This window comes from Peromyscus californicus, unplaced genomic scaffold, assembly GCF_007827085.1.
Source record: "Peromyscus californicus insignis strain IS unplaced genomic scaffold, ASM782708v3 Scaffold_5__1_contigs__length_169319896, whole genome shotgun sequence".
Taxonomy (NCBI): domain Eukaryota; kingdom Metazoa; phylum Chordata; class Mammalia; order Rodentia; family Cricetidae; genus Peromyscus; species Peromyscus californicus.
The window spans coordinates 86,100,231-86,106,658 of record NW_026294573.1 but is presented as its reverse complement, the minus strand read 5'-3'; positions in this window follow the sequence as shown (position 1 = coordinate 86,106,658).

Below are 6,428 nucleotides of genomic sequence, written 5' to 3'. Positions count from 1 at the left end.
TGTGACAGGGTCAAATGGCCAGTGACTGATGCTATGAGCCTGAATCACTCCCTTCCTTGAAGTTGGTTTCCTTCAGGTACATTGTCACAGCATGAGAGAGCTAACCCAAGAACGCTGAGTCTCAGAAGTTTGTCTTAGTGAGTTATTGAATGTGGAAGTGAAGGGACCTGTCTAAGACCTCAGGCTCTGTCTTAGCACACTTGGTGGGAATTATAGATGTCTCCAAAATACATCTGGACAGTGGAACAAGGTGTGATTATTCTGGGAGAAGGGCAAGTCCCAAAGCCCTTTGACCACACTCCCCTGCTTCTGTCTGCATCAGATCCATACGTACTTCTAGGGTTTTATTCTTAGCACGTAGCCTCTACCGTGGGGTTCCTCTGACCTTTTAGCACATGGACCATATTCCTCCTGGAAAAGCATCAAAGGGTTGGGGACACGGGTTCATGGCTATTCAGACTTGCTCAGTCCCTGTGTTTTTATGACTCTTTCAGCTTCCTCTTTGAACCTGTCTTCTGTCCATTAAACAGACACTGTCATCTGGGTCCCAACCCCTGCCCACCACAAAGCTCTTGGGAAGAGGGACATAGCTTACCATTTTCCTTGGATGTTAGATCACGTTTCCTTATGCAAAGGCAAATACTAAGAGAGATCCCTGACACACAAGAAATAAAGCCTAGTTTGTATTTTTGAAAAAATCGTGTGATGAGAATGATGCTGGATCTCCTTGCAGCAGCTGTAAGAGAAACACTTCCCATCTGAGAGCATGGAGCGGAGCATGTCAGCAGAGCCAGAGGTATGGCCTGTCTGCTTTGGCCCAGGGACAGCTGGTAGCTAGCCAGTGTTTTTGCCTTCTTGGTCTTTGACCCCCAAAGGTCCAGAAATTAGAGTGAGTCACACTTATTAGCTGATGACTGCATTGTGAAATCACAAGTCCAGTTGTGATTTAGACTGAGCAGTGTGCAGAGAGGCATCTAGGAGACAGACCCTGAGTCACTTTGTGGTAAAGTCCCCTTTCTTTGTTTTAAATCTCCAAAGCCTTTTTCTTTCCTTTATATCCTTTGTCATAATCACTTAGCAATTATTTAGGAATTCCTTTACTGTGCTCTCCACTTCAACCCAATAGTGCAAACATTTGGTGAATCCAATAGCTTTATCGTTTCACACAGGGCCTTTGGCAGAGCCCGACATGCCACTGTGGCCTTATAGCTTCATAATGTTTGTAGTTTAGTACGTCTTTTATAGGTGTAGAAGAGAAGAAAACGAAGACTACAGAACGTCAAGGTCATTTTTGGATAGAGTGACAGCTGGCCTTTACTTTTTTTTTTTTTTTTTTTTTTTTTTTTTTTTTGGTTTTTCGAGACAGAGTTTCTCTGTGTAGCTTTGCGCCTTTCCTGGAACTCACTTGGTAGTCCAGGCTGGCCTCGAACTCACAGAGATCTGCCTGGCTCTGCCTCCCGAGTGCTGGGATTAAAGGCGTACACCACCACCACCACCTGGCGACAGCTGGCATTTACTGAACATGGACCAAGGACCTTGACAGGGATCATCATCAGTCACTGTCATGTGTGCTGTCTCATTTTGACCCTTCGAGGGCATCATGGGGCATCCACCCTAATCTTACTGTGTTGTAGATGGAGAAAATAAGGCTCACGCAGACTAGTTCATCTGTCTGAGGTCTCAGAGCTGGGACATGGCAGAGGAGAGATCACACACCTAGCCACCTCATAATACTGCTCTTTCCCTCCAGATCAGTGCCTTGAGCACTCAGCTTGGATGAATTCGCTGGGAGTTTTGAAAAATACTTTCCCTGTGTTCATGTGTTCAGCCTTAGAGATTGTGGTGAGTTGAATGAGGATGGCCCCTATAGGCTCATATATTTGTGTGCTTAGTCCCCAGCTGATGAACTGTTTAGAAAGGATTAGAGAGTGTGTCCTGGTTGGAGGAGGTGTGTTGCTTGGGGTAGGCTTTGTGATTTTAAAAGCCCTCACCAGGTCCAGTCTCTCTCTCTCTCTCTCTCTCTCTCTCTCTCTCTCTCTCTCTCTCTCTCTCTCTCTCTCTCTCCTGACTGCAGATCAGGATGTAAAGCTCTCAGCTACTGCTCCAGCACCATGCTAATCGCCTTTCTGCCACGATGACAGTGGACTAAGCCTCTGTAAGCAAGCCCCCACTTAAATGCCTTTAAAAATGGGAGTTGCCTTGGTTATGGTCTCTCTTCACAGCAGTAGAATGGTAACTGTCTCAGTTAGGATTACTATTGCTGTGATGAAATACCATGACCAAAAGCAGCTTGGGGAGGAAAGGGTTTATTTGGTTTATGCTTCCGCATTACTGTTTATTATTGAAGGAAGTCAGGACAGGAACTCAAGCAGGGCAGGAACCTGGAGGCTGGAACTGATGTAGAGGCCATCTGCTTACTGGCTTGCTTCCTCTGGCTTGCTTAGCCTGCCTTCTTACAGCACCCAGGGCCACCAGCCCAGCCAGGGATGGTCCTAGCCACAGTGGGCTAAGCCCTCTCTCATCAGTCACTAATTAAGAAAATGCCCTACAGCCTGATCTTATGGAAACATTTTCTTAATTGAGGTTTCCTCTTTTCAGATGACTTTAGCCTGTGTCAAGCAAACATACAACTGGCCAGCACAGTAGGTAAGAAGAGATTCTGATTGGATTTGCCTGGGATAATCTATCCCTAGTCTCTACTTCTGCTAGTATGCAATCAAAATTGGGAACTCAGTGAGATAAACACAGTCAATAAGGTATCTTTCCTTTGGGGTGGCTCCAGGTGCAGTTTGCTGGAGAAGACTTTGGAGTGGTGTTTCATGGTCTCATTCATAGGAGGAATGCTGACCTGGAGTGGAGAAGCCTCTGGGTACGATGACCTCTAAGAAAGCAAGAGCAGACTTCTCCTAACACAGGAGTGATGGAAGTTTTGCTAAAGCTACACTAGAATCCCAGACTTTTAGATCTGTAAGTGAACTTAGAGGCTCCTTCTGAGGTCCAAAGGAGTGAGGTGACTTTGTCAATGATACAAAATGACACAGAGATGTGGAAAAGCCAAGAAACAGAGTAAGATCATGGGTGAGAAGCTGGAATCATGTTGATTGGAAGGCACAAGTATAGAGAAAGTATTCTGGCTCTGTGGCTTCATGCAAGTTCCTGGGTCTCAGCGATCCTGACCTTCTTCATGTGTAGAAGAGCCACAATGACAGGAGTTCCTGCTCTCCAGGTTCTGATGTGAAGATGAAGGATAACTGTGCTGGCAAAATGCTTTGTGAAGGCTTGCCGTAGGGTAGATGCTCCAACTTTCAAGTCATTGACTAAGGCTGAGTAGAGACTGTAGACCTGGAAGGAAATGGGGCTGCAGAGCCCATCCTGGGTAGATGGTGACATTTCAGAGGCACTGGAAGCCAGTAGAGAGGAACCCTTGATCACTCTCTGGTTAGTAGTTGGAACTGGTCTGAGGACTTGATGTGGCTCAGAATTGAGATTCCCAGTTTGAGCAAAGTTGGGATGACTAACATAGTCATGGTGCTGATACTCCTATAGGTTAGAGGATGGGGACCTGCCTTGCCAGAAAGGAAGGCGTTCATGGGTGGAATCCCTGCTGTGGTTGCAGTGGTCAAACAATGCTTGGAGTGGAAGACGCAGTCACCCTTTGAAGACCTCATGGCTAATTCCTGAGGTTGCCAGTGGCTGTAGGAGCAGGGGTGTTATTGACCTGGATCCAAGGAAGTGGTGATGCTCTGAGGAGTAAATGAGATGATGTGTGCAAAGTGCTCAGTACTCCTCAGTGCCCCAACTGTTCGTTAGCTATTGCTATTGATTCCTGACTGTGGATTCTGAGAGGTGGGTACATTTTATCCTCTCTGGATTAGAATCCTGGCTCAGTGGAGTTATTTTGGGCAAGTGAACTTAATCTCTCAGGCTTCATTTCCCTCATCTGTTCAGTGAGAAAAGGCTAACTTCATAGCACTGTGAAATAAGGTGAGTTATGGGAAGACTGAAGCTCAGGACACGGGAAACACCAGCTGTAACTACCGGTGTTAATGTTCAATAGTAGCCTGTCAGGATGGTGTCTCCTCAATAATGTGGGGTAGAGAGTGGGCCACCAAGCCCTAGTGAAAGTCAAGGGGACCAGTGGGAAGAGGGAGTTGAAGAGTTCTGTTAACATGGAACAGCGTGTGCAGACATTGGGATATACATCTCAGTTCTAGTTACCTTTCTGTTTCCTGCACCGAAGAGGAGAAAAGTCCCTACACAAAGAGACACAGAGTTCTGCTTTCTCTTGGAGAAGTGCTCTTCTCTCCTTACACATACATGATAAAGGAAGCACATTTGAAACTCAAGTGAAACAGGCACAGAATTAGTCAGCCCTGTTGTTTGGTTACATTTTTATGATTTTTTTTAGTGCAATAACTTTGATGATATTTATCCCCTTCCCCAAACCTTTGATGGTTCTTCCCACCTCTCGACCCTCCCAACTTCATATTCTTTCTCTCTTTCTTAACCCTTCCCCCAAAAGAACCAAAAAACAAACAAACCAAAAATCAGGAAAACAAAGCAAATGAAATCCAAAAAAAAAAAAAGACTAAACCTACCAAATTTTAACAGCAGCAACAAAGTACATACAAAACATGGAGTTTGTTTTGTGTTGGTCAACTTCCTCCTGAGCATGGGACCTGGCCTGGAGTGTGGCTTATATATCCAGTGTCACTCCATTGGAGAAAACGGATTTTGCCCCCTCACCGGGTATCAATGCAAATGTCTTCTTGGTTAGGGGTAGGTCTTGTATCCATTTCCCTTCTCCTTCTCCTTGCTGGGATTATGTCTAGCCTGAAGCTGTGCAGGTTTTGTGCACTCTGTCCTAGTCCCTGAGTTCATATGTGTATCAGCACTGTTACGTTTGGAAATGCTGTTTCCTTGGAGTTATCTACCACCTCTGACTCTTACAGTCTTTCAGCCTCCTCTTCAGCATAGATCCCCAAGCCTTTAGGGGAAGGGTTTGATATAGACCTTCCATTAGAGCTAAATTTGATGCCTGTTCTTAATCAGAGAAGGAAATGGAAACTTACAAAAGTTTTGGCCCAAGGCCTCAGCAAACTGGCAGACCAGGGCCTCGAACATGGGTCTTCTGCCCTTCACCCACAGCACTTGGTATGATTCCATATTTGAACATTAGTGTTGAGTATTATTATTGTGATGGTGTATGTGTGTGTAGGGTAGGAAGATGCCAGATAAATACTGACTGCGATCATACTAGCTAACAGCCAGAGTGGCAATATGAGGCTTTAGGGATGAGGACTCACATCTGTCACTGGGTGTCCCCTGTAGGTAGACCAACGCTGGAGAGAAGGTAAATGGCTTTGCCTCTATGCTCTAGAGTTCCTGGGGATGGAGAGTCCTTTGGAGAATCTGTTAGAAAACTTGTTTTTTTGGTGACCCACATTGGACTTTCATCACCATTTTTCCTCTGGAAAACTGAAATGATGAGTTTTTATTGGTGTTAGCTGTCAGCACATTTCAGGCCAATGATTCACTTCATGCTGCAAGCGTCAAGAACAAACTGTTCTCTGTCACTCCCAGAGATGGGCACAGATGAGTGAGAAGGGAAAGGACCTCAAGCCTTTCCTAGGCTGGCAGAAGGAGATTTTGAGGCAGATGATTCCAAGAATAACCTCACTCCGCTTCCCTTTGTGTTTGCTTCTACCTGTAGAGGTGGAGATAGATTTTCTGAGATGTGATATTTTAACCTTTAAAATGCCAATTTAGTATTGGTCATGGTGACACATTCCTTCAGTCTCAGCACTTGGGAGGCAGAGGCAGGTGATCTCTTTGAGTTTGAGGACAGCCTGGTCTACATAGTGAGTTCCAGGACAGTCAGGGATACATAGAGAGACCCGGCCAAAAACAATTGGCAATTTAAGTTAGTTCACATTAATACCGACTGAGCATCAGAAGTGAACTTGTCTACAGCTCTGGTAAATGGGCAGAAGTGAACATGTTGAGCTCTTTTGATTATTTGTTTACTTATTTATTTACTTGATAGAATCTCACTTTATAGCCCAGGTGGGTTCCTTCTATCTTAGGCTCTTGAATTCTGGGATTACATGCATCTACCACCACACCTAGCTCTCTTGTGAGTTATTTGGATTGCTGTTTGTGTGCATCTTGGTGCATAGATGTGTGCATGTGCGTGTACCTGTAGGCCAGAGGAGGACATTGGACGTCTCTCTCTAGGACTCTCTATCATTCCTCCTGATATAGGGTCTCTTACTGAATATGGAGCTCACTGTTTTCTCCACAGGCTGGTGAGCATCAAGTCCCTGTGTTCCTTCTGGCTCTCCACTTCTCAAGCACTGAGGTTTAGGTGTCTGTGGCTACCCCTGGCTTTTTACATATGTACTAGGGATCTGAACTCAGGACCTAGG